The 13,892-nt window shown below is 45.7% G+C and overlaps 1 non-coding gene across 1 annotated transcript; it reads left to right on the top strand.

Annotated features, from left to right (window-relative positions):
- Positions 1–1,972: 1,972 nt before the first annotated feature.
- On the top strand, positions 1,973–2,045 carry TRNAV-CAC. Its single transcript has one exon. It is a non-coding gene; the product is annotated as a tRNA-Val (tRNA).
- The last annotated feature ends 11,847 nt before the right edge of the window (positions 2,046–13,892 follow it).

Here is a 13,892-nt window from a genome sequence, read left to right as displayed (position 1 = left end):
TTATGAACCCAGCACATAATATGGTAGGTGCCGAATAAATACTTGTGAAAGGAAGGGAAGAAGGCAGAGAGATTTTGGTGGTGAGAAGCTTCTACAAGAAGGTTTTAAGGAATGATATATGGTGGAATTTCCCTTTCCTACTGTCCCTTTAAGAGACTACAGACTTAAATTACCCTTCAGTGCTATTTAGAGTTGAATTTGTGTTTAAAAAGAGAGAGAGAGAGAGAGACTTCATGCTGGCTACACGGGTATATACACTTTGGAAAAATTCATTGAGCTGTAACCTTATTATCCTGTGCACTTTTCTGTATGTATAATACACTTAAATAAAAATTACATTTAAAAGAGAGGAAAGAAAGAGGCCAAAGCAGGCCAGGGGCAGGTGTAAAACCCAAACACAGGTGAGGAGAGGAGGGGAGAGCACAGATGAGGTCAGGGACCAGGGTGAATTAGAATAAAGACAGGAGGAAGAAACGCAGTCAGCAGGTATTAAAGACTGAAGGTAGAGGGAGAGTGAAGGAGCTGAGGGCTGACTACGGTCAGATTAGTGGCCTGGATGTCAGGGCACAGGGCTTGGCATGTATTTGAGGGCAGTGTTCATAGTTCATGTCAATGGTTTTCCTTTCTAGGATGCATAATAATCGTCTGGAGACCTTGTTAAATAGCAGCCTCACAAGCCCCCTATTCAGAGAGTCTGATCAAGAAGATTGGGTGGGGCCCATGAATCTGCATTTTTAACAAGTTTCTCAGATTATTTAGTTTAAGATTATCCTCTGTTTCTCATAATTGAAGAAATAGAACACTCTCTCCCTGTCCCATTTGGCCCAGGAGACTGGGTTCTTGTTAGATATTTGTTTTTTGTTTTTTATTATCTATTTATTTAGCTGTTCCTAGTCTTAGTTGCAGCATGCAGGATCTAGTTCCCTGACCAGGGAGCAAACCCAAGCTCCCTGCATTGGGAACCTGGAGCCTTAGCCAGTGGACCACCAGAGGTCCCATATATTTGTTGATTTTGATGAAGATCAAACATTGTATCAAAGGGAGTATGACTTTGAGGCTAGATGTCCTGTTTCTAACTTAGATCAGAATTTAGATTCTGCTGGGACTTCCTCCGTGGTCCAGGGGTTAGGACTCTGAGCTTGCCCAGGTTTGACCCCTGGTTACGAAACGAATATCCCACAAGCTTCGAGACCCGGCCAAAAAAAAAAAAATAATAATAATAATAATAATTTAGATTCTGCTACAGAAATACATTTTCTGTATTTATAATTGTTCAGCAGTTTTCACTGGTTTTGTGGCAAAGAGCATAGACAAGCTCTGGAACCAAAACCTGAGTTCAGTTCCTGGAACTGCTATTTAACTTCTCCAGGCCTCAATTTCTTCAGCTGTAAAATGGGTGTCTACTTCATAGGATTATTATGAAGACTATATAAATTACTGAGTGAAAGCACTGACCACAGTGATTGGCTCATGGTAAGCTCTCATTAAATGGTAACAATGACCTTTATTCCCTTTGTAGTCCTCCTCTCCTAGCCCTTCCTCCTGCTATCTTCTTCTCCAAACCTGAGTAATAGAAATATCCAGAGAAGTAATTGGGCCTTAGTTTTGTAGACAGGAGCCAAAACATCTTGCAGCCTGCTATTGTTTCCAATGCCCAGGCAACCTGGCGGGCTGAAGTCTAGCCTCCATAGACCTCAAGCAGCATCTGTGTGGGAGAGGGTTTTCATTGAGACTTGGGCCTATCCCCAGATTTTATTAGTGCTAGGTCTAGTTTATATTAGGCCCTGAATTTGTGACTCTGACTTAGTTAATGAGTTAATGTAGTTGTGCCTCACAAGAATATAGGTCTCCTTACCTTGGATTTTCTCTAGCAGGATGTTGATAAATCAGTGGAAACGAGGAAAATTCTTCTAAAGTGTCAGGAGGGCAAGAGTCAGGATTATCATCTTTTTAAAAAACAAAACCAGGGACTTCCCTGGTGGTCCAGTGGCTAAGACTCTGCACTCACAATGCAGGGGGCCTGGGTTCAATCCCTGGTCAGGGAACTAGATCCTACATGCCGCAACTAAGCATTCACTGCTGAAGATCCCACGTGCCGCAATGAATGTGCTACAAAGATCCTGACCTGACACAGCCAAATAAATAATAAATATAAAAAAGCACACATTATTATAAAAAAAATAAAATAAAAAAAAATAAAAAACAAAACCAACAAGCTTCACTCATTGCCCTTCACCCGTGCAGCTAGAGTGCCAGTGCCCCAGCATGTTGGAACTCACAGGCTGGACCTGACAAGCAGGCAATGGCTAGAAGATCACTTAGCAGCAGAACAACTCTTGCTTGCCATGGCAGGGCTTCAGCTAGCAGATCTGGCAGTTTATTTGTCAATATTATTTGTTGTTAGCTTAATTGTTGGAAAATTGAAAAGTGTAATGCATAGCCGTGAAACCCTTAAGGCTGGTTAATCTTTTTGGATTGTAACCAAAGTAATTTTTATTAGCTGATCTCATCTTGATTATAATATGCAGAGCCCTGGAAAAGCTGCTAAAGGCTCCAAGTCATGGTGTGCACAGGGAACCAACAGTCTCCATCATCTGCATTTTCTGCCAAGGAGAAAAAAGGGCAGAGGGGGCTGGATGAAAAGAGTTGGGTTTGAACTCAACAACAGAAAAAGCAAACAACACAGTCGTCGAAAAGTGGGCAGAAGACCTAAAGAGACCAGAGAAGTAGTACAGATGACCGAGAGGCATATGAAAAGATGCTTAACATTGCTAATAATTAGAGAAATGCAAATCAAAACTACAATGAGGTATCACCTCATGCCAGTCAGAATGGCCATCATTAAAAAGTCTACAAATAAATGCTGGAGAGGGTGTGGAGAAAAGGGAACCCTCCTACACTGTTGGTGGGAATGTAAGTTGGTACAGCCACTGTGGAAAACAGTATGGAGGCTCCTCAGAAAACTAAAAATAGAATTACCATATGATCCAACAATCCCACTCCTGGGTATATACACAGACAAAACTATAATTCAAAAAGATACATGCACCCCCATGTTCACAGCAGCACTGTTCACAATAGCCAAGACATGGAAGCAACCTAAATTTCCATCAACACATGAATGGATAAAGAAGATATATACAATAGACTACTACTCAGCCATAAAAAAGAAAACAATGCCATTTATAGCAACATGGATGTAGCTAGAGATTATCACATTATACAAAGTCAGAAAGAGAAAGACAAATCTGTATGATATCACTTATATGTGGAATCTAAAACATGACACAAATGAACCTATCTATAAAACAGAAGCCAAAATACAGACATAGGGAAGAGACTGGTGGTTGCTAGGGTGGTGGGGGAAGGGGAGCAGAGAGGAATGAATTAGGAGTTTGGATTAGCAGATGCAAGCTGGTTTAAGTAGAATGGGCTTCCCTTGTGGCTCAGAGGTAAAGAATTCACCTGCCAATGCAGAAGACACGAGTTCAATCCCTGGGTCAGGAAGATCCCCTGGAGAAGGAAAGGGCAACCCACTCCAGTATTCTTGCCTGGGAAACCCCATGGACAGTGAAACCTAGCAGGCTTCAGTCCATAGGGTCGCAAAGGAGCCGGACACGACTTAGTGACTGAAGAACAGCATATATAGAAAGGTTAAACAACAAGGTCCTACTGTATAGCACAAGGGAACTATACTCAATAACCCATGATAAATCATAATGAAAAGAAAATGAAAAAGAATGTGTATATATATACATATATATATAACTGAGTTACTTTGCTATACAGCAGCAATCAACACAACATTATAAATCAACTGTACTTCAATTAAAAAAAAGAATTGGGTTTGAGATGCAAGTGGGGAGAGGAGAGCAGCCTTCAGGATGGATGTGGAAATGATCCTGGCAACCCCTGAGGCCAAGCTGCGTTAGTCCTGTGCCTTGTATGCTGGAGGTGTCAGGCCCAAGAGTGCATTGCAAAGAACATTTGAATAAGGACTGTGGTTCAGAATCAGGATCCAATAGAGAAAATAGAGACAAATCCAAGAAGCCAAAGAGAACACCTGTTCTTTCCATCAGCATTGGTTTATTTGTGATTATTTGGAGAAGCTCTCTTCTTCAGTTTTACGGTTCAGATGTGGTGGTGCCAAGAATTGGAATTATATCTGCAATTTAAAATTTGTGAGGTATAATTCTAAACTGTCTCTGTTCCTTCTCTAGACTTTCATTTTTCCACACCAGAGACAGGGGAATACGTTCTCATCTGCTCTACTTTCTCACTGATACATGAGGGGGCCTCCGTGTCCACTTTGACATATCCAGGGAAGGAAGGGGCTTTGCTTTCTCTTGGGTATCTCTGAATACCCAACCCAGCAATGAGCCTTTTCAAAGGGTGAAGTTGGGGCCAGAAACACTAGAATTCTACTGACACTTGAAGGATGCCCTTGACCCCCAACCATACACCCCAGCAAATGAGCCAGCAGCTTATTCTAGACAAATAGGAAGCCTAGAGGCAGCATGTGGGCTTTTTTCCCCCATAGCCCTTTTATGAATATAAATATTTAGTGCATGGTGTTTTGCAGAATTAAATCCTGAGCCTAGATGAGCCTGGTAATATCATTATGTAGATGCCAGGGATGAGCTACCTGTGACTGCTGTGTGTCTTCTCATTCAACGATGCCTGTGATGACTTGATGCACTTTCATTTGCCAGGGCAATCATTAATTGCATATGAAACAGTTGGTGTTTGGCTTTAAGGGAAGCTGATTGGGTCAGTCACCGAGAGTTTGGCTCAATGATCTACAGCTGGCTCTTTGCTCCTGCACGCCTGCTTTCTTCTCAAAGCATTCTTACTCAGTGTTTCGGGGACCCCCTGAGGAAAAGGCTGTGAAACAAAGGGGGTTTTAATCTGTGTTTTCCTTTGGGCATTATAGCTTTAATTTTAATATTTTGGATAATAAAGAATGATTTTAAATTAAATTTGCGAGCCGGCCATCTGTGATTGTTTGGACTTTTTCCTCCTCTCTGGCAGGTTTCTTATTTTATTCTTTCTGAACATTACTAAGAGTGGGTTGAGAGCTGGAGGAGCAAAGGGGAGCAGAGTGCATAAGCCCATGGAACATGGAGAAATAGAAAAGGCTTTGATGTCTGATCATTTACCATGGGGGTGGGTGGAAAAAACTTGATGACCTGAGTCAAAATCATAAAAGTTAATTTGGATGCAATTGTAATGTCCTGTCATCTCCTCTTGATTTGACCTGAGAAAGTAATTCGACAAGGTTAGGCCTCAGTTTGCCCATCTGTTAAACAGAGAGGTGATTTTCCCCACAGAGGTGCCACTATAGTTTGGGGACAGTTCTTTATCAGAGGACAGCTAATGGAACACAAGGCATCATCATCCACCGAAGGCTGAAAGGGTCTGAGAGCTTATGTTTGTTTCCAAATCTAAATCCAAGAAACCTACCTAGAAATATGTCCTTCATCTAGCCAGTGAAATCTAGGATGAAGAATTTTCAACCTTCCCAGAGAAGTGAGGACACATCATCACCACCACTGCGGACCACAGTATAATGAGTCAGACAGACAGCGCCACTGAACACACAGACAAATGTTGAGCGAATGCCAGAATAAAATGAAAAAGTACCTGCCAGCAGACAAGTTGGTGTGATGAGTGGTTTACCTAGGGAAGGCGGCAGGGGGAGGTTGCACGGCCAGGCAAGTAACACTCCCTCTCCTCTAAAGAGTGGAAGGAGGCTTCTTGAAGGGGTCAAAATTTGCATTTCAGGAAATAGGGGCAGTTTGAGGAACTGTGCTGGGAGAGCATTCCTGGCAGAGCGCGTGGGCCCTCTGAGCTGACTGCAGCAATCAGGGCCTAGGGGGCTAAGAGGGTGAGTCGAGGGAGGTAGACCAGGGGATGGAAATAAAGCAGGCAGGGGCAGGAAAGCCACCTTAAATGCTCTCTGGCACCAGAATGGGTTGGAAACAAAAACCCTGGGAAATTGCTGGAGGTCTGAAGCTGTGTGTGGGTCACAGGCTTTGTTAGCATCAAAATGGTTCCTTTTTTATCTGCTCATTCCCCATGTCTCTGGTCTCTCACCCCGAATTCTGCTTTGATCAAATCAGGGTGGGGATCCCAGGCACCTCCCTATACAGAGAAGGGCCAGAGTCATTGCTGCATAGGTCAGAGGGCAAAGGTTATGAAATGACCTTGAAAGTATGCGAGGCAATATTCATGGCTCTGAGCAGGATAGAAGCTCAGGTGAACAAGTATTTATCATGTTTTTAAGACTTCACATGAGCACCCTTTGTCCCACATGACTCCTAGACTAAGAGATAAGCTTAGACTCTATCAATCTTGCGCGCTCTCTCTCTCTTTCTCTCTCTCTCACACACACACACACACACACACACAGATTCCCTCTCCTTTCCCTCTTCTATCCTCTTTAAAATCCCTGGTTCACCTAAATACAACCTTGGTATCCCCCCAGTAGTAGAAAACAACCCCAACAAGTGCCTATGAAGAAAGCCTTTAAGACTCATGAATATTTAGCTCGTCCTCATGTAAAATATATGACTTTGTGTAAGGATCAGGCGAACGAGGTGCATGATTTTTTTCTGATTTATGGGCCTGGAGACGGATTATTCATAGCAGAGCAGCTGTGTGGAAAGATTCATCCGCTGCAAAATGTGATTGTACATCAGGCAGTGTGTGGGAACGGAGCTATGACTAATGGCTGCTTTACATATAAATGAGAAGGTTTGTGCTAGGAACTGTAAAAAAATACAATCACTCAGCTGACGGGCAGGCTCCTTATCGTGGGTGCAGGAGAGGGACCACAGGAAAGACAAGCATGTGAATGCCTTGCCCCCAAAAGCTGAGCCAGATGGGGGTGAGAGTCAGGGAGCAGCCGGGTGAGGGTTTGGAGGGAATTTGGAGAAATGGCAGCTCTCCTGACTCGGGCCATCATCAGTTCCTGTGTTTGTAACTTTCAGGCTTCACTGTGACCAGAGAGCCCATCAGGGACAGAAAGGTGGCCCAAAGGAAGTGGTTGCATTGCCAACCCACTCAGGGATGATGGTCAGTTCCTGAACCCTCCAGAGCTTGGTGTTAGCTTCTGAAGAGTCAGATCCATTTCAGAAGCCAGCACGGGAGTCATTTGGGCAAACCTCTGCAGAGAAAAATTATGTGATTCTGAGATTTCCCTCTGCCACTCCTCATGTCTCCCTCACTTTCCCTTGTTCGTCTCTTCCCGTCTCTCCCCTCTCTCGTAGCTGAGACAGGCTGTCTAGACATTGCAGATGTGGACAGATGTTGGGTCTGTAATTTATAACAATGGCCTCCAGAAGGCAATTCCAATTTGTTTCGGTAAGGCTTTGAGTTACAGGCAGAAAAAATACCCTGTAAATACCGTTGACTTACATGGTAACTACACCAAGGGTTTACTTAGTGAACAATCACTAACTACAGCATAATTACACATCCCCGCAGATTACCAGAGAATTTAACGACGCTGAGCAGGGAATGACCACCAAATAGAGTTTCTGGTATTGGGAGGGCCTGGAGAGCCAAAGAGTTGAGCCATACTTAATAGAATTTATGTCTATTTCTTTAAGTCATCAATTATTCTCCTTTTTGAGGGCCTTTGAGTTTTATCTACATATTAGACATCCGCTTGCTGTCATACTGAACTCCAAGCAGGCTGGATGCTGGTGGTTACTTTGGGCTGACATAGCTTTTTGGTTTTTTGGCCATGCCGCGTGGCTTGTGGGGTCTTAAGTCTCTGATCAGGGATTGAACCTAGGATCTCATGGGTGAATGCTCAGACTCCTCATCACTGGACTGCTAAGGAATTCCCTAGGCTGGTATCTGGAGGAACAAACAAAGCCCTCAGACAAGCCAGGAAGCTGGACAATTATCTTTGCTGTTGTCACAATGGGTCTTGCATGCAGCAGCAGGGCTGAGCTGCATCCACCCACTTGCACTCTCTCCTGCTGGCTGGTGACTAAACAGCTGTCCGGGCCAACAGGGAAGAGGACTGGCCCACCCAAGATCCTGCTAATCCTCATGGGGACTACATTCTGATCTGGTAGTTATAAGGGGAAACAGAAAGGTGAATTTCTAGAATCGTTTTTCAAGAAATTCAGGATGCTTCTTGCTATCACCTGAGGTGGGGTGTTGGAGAGGGGAGGAGGCGCCTAAGGCTAGTACCCAGAGAAGTTAAGTGATCTATCATGATCAGAGTCTGTTGGTAGCAGAAGCCAAATTTGCACTTGGGGTCTGCCATCCCTGAGAACTCTGACCAGCTGGCCTCTCTGGGTTTAGAGGATCAGAGCCAGCCAGCAGCTGGGACGCTCAGGCTTCCCTGGATATATAACGTTGCAGTTGAAATAGCCATCAGGGTTTCATTTATGTCAGTCTGGGGGAAGGGGAGGAAGAGTGGGAATAAAAAGGGGGAGGAAAATGTGGAAATCAAATAAACACATTGACAGGGTTGGATTCCAATTTTTAATCCATCACCAACCTCCTCTAGTTTATGTGTTCCATAGAATCTTCCTTTCCCCTCTTGCTTGTACAAAAACAATCAAACAAGCCTTAATTCACTTCTGGTACAGACGCTTGGGTTTCCACGGACCCTGAAAAGAATGCCTGGTGCCAATTTAAGGGCAGATACTGTCCGGCAAATCCTGATTCTTTAGGATAGTTGAGTTCTCTCTCTTTCATCCCCACCCTTCCCAGCCTCTGCTACTGAATGCTCTGTATCCATCCAACTTGAATGATATCTTGCTTCACCTGAAGAAGTGGGTCTGGTTTAGAATGTCAACCCCCGGCAGAACCACAAAACATCACTAGCTGGAAGGATAGGCCACTTGGGCCAAAGGAAAGGAGTTCAGGTTATCAGGTGTTATGATTGCAACTGCTCCTCCCTGGTGGACACTGTCCAGTGGGTCTGGCTTCAGGTCCAGTTTAGGAGGAAAGATGTCAACTGCAGGAAGATGGGTGTAGGAAACAATTTGAGTCTTAGAAATTTAGGGTTTTGAGTTTTCCTGGCGGTCTATTGGTTAAGACTCTGTGTTGCCATTGCAGGAGGTACAGGTTCCATCCCTGGTGGGAGAATGAAGATCCCACATAACAAGTAGTGCAGCAAAAGACTTTTTTAAAAAAAAAGAAGTTTAAGGTTTTGGATGCGATGTCTAAAGATACTCTTGAGACTTATTTTATAAAAACTTAAAAATATGATTGAGTCCTGCCTGCCAGGGGTGTGTGAGATTTTTGTCCTACTGAGAGATATAGATGAAAATGGCCTGGAGCCCTCTCACCCCAGGAGGTCTTTGTAAGTGCACCAAGTCTCACACAGCTCTCTGGAAGGAGTGGATATGGTTACTTGTACTTCCTGCCCTAGAAGGGCTGTGGGGAGAAGGAGGGACGCCCTCTGGTCAGGGAGGACAAATGAGCTATAATAATGTTAATAGCTAACATGAATAGAAATTACTGTGTGTCAGGCATATATTATCTCTTTGACGATACATCCATGCATTAGCTCTTTGATAAAGAGACATTTACCCACTGCCAGGGAGCAGAACTTTCCTCAAAATAAGAGGAAACATATGGCACACAATCCCACTCTGTGGCCTGCCAGCAGTAGCTGGAAGGTCATGTACAGTTTTCAGGAGTGGCAGCTAGAAGCAAGAGGGAAAGACAGCTTCAGGGACCCATATTCCCAGATGTCTTTCAGGGAGGGAACTTTAGGTTACAGACTCAGGTGTCTCCAGAGAACAGATATCACTGGGATATGAGAGAGCTAATGAAAGAATGAGTTTACTGATACATGTGTATACATACATGAACACAGGTCCACACTCAATATCCCATATAGATATATATCATCCCGGTGAGTAAGTATCTCTGAATCAATGGAAAAGACAACAAAGCTTAGGCACGAGAGAGAGTATAAGATGTGGTTGATATGCACACACAACAATGACATTTTAGCTTCCACAAAGATCCCTTCCTAGACTTTGTTTGTTTTGATCATACTGTTTCAAGACTTTTTTTTTTGGTCCCACCAGGTAGCTTGCAGGATCTCAGTTCCCCAACCAGGGCTTGAACCTGGGGTTCCCGGAATCCTAACCAGGAGGCCACAAGGGAACTCCCTCTTCCTAGACTTCTTGATAAGCTAATCTAAGCCTGGGGTGTTGGAGGAAAACAGGGCAGGATTGGGAAGGCTTCACCTTGGGGGCATTTCCCTAGAGACAGTAAGGTCTGGTCTTCTCTAAACCTAATCTTCCTGCCATAGCCAAGCCTGGTATCTGAAGTGTCATGTGTATCTGTAGGAAGGCTATGGATGTTCAGACTAGGGTCTGGGTCAGAAGGAAGCATAGATTCAGAGTCCAACCTCAGATTATTTCTCTAACACTGACCAGAGCCTGAGAGCCCCAAAATTTTGTTGCCTGAAATAAATAATAAAAAGCCCACAGGTTTTGGAGCCAGAAAGCCTAGGTTTAACACCTGTCCCTTCTATCTATTAACTTCTCATTCACTCGTTCACTCAATAAATATTTGTTAAGCATTAACTGTGTGCCAGGTGTGTGACCTTCTAGGGCAACTTACTTATATCAATTGGCTTCGGTTTCCTCATCTGTGAATCAGGGATAATAATCCATAGGAGTCACAGTCATTGTGAGGATTACATGAGATGAAGTGCTTGGCACGTAATTGATTCTAATAAATGCTTCTTGTTGCTATTAGCACTGGTAAGAGAAATCCAGTTATGCCTCTTTAATAAATTTGTTTTCTTTTGAGGTATTTTTCCCCATAGATGTCTGAGCTGTGTCTAGGGGAAGTCTGGGAGAATTTTGTATAGCCCAGGAAGATCAACCCCTCCTCATGGGGGCTCTGATATGGGCCCAGGACATGGCTTGTCTCTGGAGTAAAGCAGCACAGGACATGTTTAGCACCCTGGTTGCTTTCTGTGCTTGCCTGTCCCCCTCCCTGGACTGTGAGCTCCTCAGAGGCAGAGACTGTGTCTTCACTTGTTTAGCCTAGTGACCACAGTGCCTCTGACAGTGCCCGGCACTCAGGAGACATTCAGTAGATGTTTGCTGAATGAATGGAAGAAGGAAGTAGCAGGGTTTCTAGCCTGTAATGGTTGTGCAGGCCCCCTATGCCCTCATTCCACAAATACTTATCGAGCGGCTACAGTGTCCCTGGATGCTGTACCAGGTGATGGAAGCATAAAGGTCTCTGCCCTCATGGAGCTCAGAGTCCAGGCTGTAATCATATGGTCACAAAAGGAAATTTCTCCTTACAGTACGTGGCCTGTGTTGTACAGGAAGGAAATGATGCTAGAAAAGCCAAGCTGACCAAGTGTGGGTAGTCACAGGAGGCTTTCTCCAGGCCCCAACATTTCAACTGACATCTGAAGAGAGAGTGGGAGTTAAAGTCATGCAGGGGTGATGCTGCACTGATAGGCATCTTCCAAGGAAAGGAAGCCTGTGCACAACCCCAGTGGCTGGTTAGAATGCGGCACATTTAGACAATAGGAAAAGACAAATGTGGCTGGAGCACAGCGTGAAACTGAGAGTGTAGGGCAAAGTCAGAGATGTGAGTTCTAGTCTTTGTCCTAAGAGCAAGGGGACAGCATAGTGGGGTTTCAAGTTGAGGGTCGATAGTAGTGAGATGACCACTATCTGGCTGAGTTGAGGGGGCAAGAGGCCACGGGGGGAGACCAGTCAGTGGGGTGCAGAGTTAGGTAGGCAACAGATGGCAGTGGCTTTGGACTGGGGTGGTGGAGACAGAGAGAAAAGGATGGATGGGTGAAACACTTTAGAGTGGAGGTGAGAGAGCTGGCAGCTGGTCTTGTCCTGCAGTGCACACAGGAGCCCAAGGGGCCATGGATGACTGCTAGGTTTGTAAACTTGCCTCTGGTGTCTGCCTGCTCCTTGCTTACCTCTATTAAAAGTCTCCTTTCTCACAAAACCAAGAGTCTGGTTCTGACAGCCTTCGGAAGCGGATGGATTTCCACCTCCAGAGAATGAGAGAGACTACTAGGGGCCCTGCAGTATCTGGGAGGCACCCGGAGGGTCATTTTCCCAATGAACCAGGCACTCATGTCTCCTCCCAAAGTCACCCAAACCCAAACACACACATACTCTCTCAGATTCTCTGGCTCCCCAGAGTCACAGACTTCCAAACACTCCCTACAGACCACTCCATCCTACCCTTATTTATCCCTGCCTCCCCCAAAGCCCTCCATTGGCCCCCTTTCCCACTCTTCTCCCTACCCTACCCCTGCCCCACCTCCCTCTGCCTTCACTTCACCCTATTAAGAAACAACCACCCCTAGAACCCCTGCCCCTGGCTGCTGCTCCCTGAGCCCCGCCCGCCCTCCCTCCTCCTGCTCCTCTCCCTGACAGATGCCTCAGAGCCCCGGGCCGCAGTTAAGGTGACGAGATGCAGCAATTCTTTATGAACATTTCATTCCTGCTCGCTACACGACGTAAATTAGATGGTGTGTTACATTCGGGCAATAAGAGAGATATGTCACCACGACGCTGGCCCATTGGATGGAGAGGGTAATCCTGCCGTGAATTTCATTACTGCTTTTATATAGACAGAATTAGCTCGGTGACAGCGAGCCTGATTGTCTTTCACTAGGGGTTTGGCGAAGAGCTGAAAGGATTTCACCCTGATGTGCACACTACTGAGTGACCCGCTCACCAGCGGCTCTGCTGATTGCTTTGCACCTTGCAGACCCGCGATTGGCTCAGCCTTTCTGCCGGCTTGCCTCCCTCCCTGGTCCCCAGCCCTCCCCGCCTGACTTTTTCTTGAAGCAAGAAGAAAGGAGACCTAATGGAGGAGTCACAAGGTCATGAAGGGAAATGTGTGGGGGAAGGGCGAGGTGACAGAGTTTTTTAAGAAAAAAATCAACAGTCCTTTTCTGAACAGAGTCTCCTGGACAGAACTCTGGCCACTCACTCTTGCCTCCCAGAAGCGCAAGAAGGACCAGGTCCTGGGGGCACATGCCCATGGCTCTCAGGGCAAAGAGCAACTGGGGAGAGGCTGGCAGATCCTCATGAGCGTCCCTGGCAGAAACTCCCAAGCTGCCATCAGCTTCCCATCCCTTTGCCTCTTGCATCTCTGGGTCTTTCCAGTGATGGCTCAGGGCTCTTTCCCACCTCCTAGCCAGGGACACTTGTGAGAAACCATTGTCACTCACAGCCCGTAGACCCCTCAGTTCAAGTGTGCAGGTGAGGGAGGGGTGTGGACTCCCTTCACTCTACTTCCTACACTCACCTGATCCTGTCACAGCCCCACCCCAACCACACATATTCATAACACTCTTCAGAGACTTCCAGAATCCTCAGTGGGATCTAGATGGCCCAGCCCAGGGACTGCATTCCTTCACCTTGTTTCTGTCAGGATGGCTGGTTCTGACAGAGAGTCAGTCCCCTCTCTGTTCTCTCTGCCTTGGTATCTCTCACCTTCTGTCACCTTGCCCACTCCTTTCCTCACCACTGTCAATCCCTTAGCAAACAAATGTCTTCTGCCAGGCTTTCCTGATGCAGCTGGTTGGTCCTGGGGCTGAGGCTGACCATGACTCGACCCGTACTGACTGCTCTGTCCCATTCTAGAAGCTCCCAGGGAGACCCTCAGAGATTCCGCTCCTTGAGGACCCAGGGACCAGGTATCAAGCAGACAGAATAATATTCTCAAAGCCCCATTTCTTTCTATCAGCTCAACACAACTGTCAGGAAGTTTCTCTCACAGTCCAGATCAGCCAGGTCTGTGACTACTGTGCTAAGAATCACAGCCTCCCCTTCCCAGGGGCTTCCCATGTGGCAGAGTGGTAAAGAATCCATCTGCCAATGCAGGAGACGCAAGAGACACGGATT

Source organism: Cervus elaphus, chromosome 15 (assembly GCF_910594005.1).
Source record: "Cervus elaphus chromosome 15, mCerEla1.1, whole genome shotgun sequence".
NCBI classification, from domain to species: domain Eukaryota; kingdom Metazoa; phylum Chordata; class Mammalia; order Artiodactyla; family Cervidae; genus Cervus; species Cervus elaphus.
Note: the sequence above shows the minus strand (reverse complement) of the source record. Positions and strands in the feature narration are given on the sequence as shown.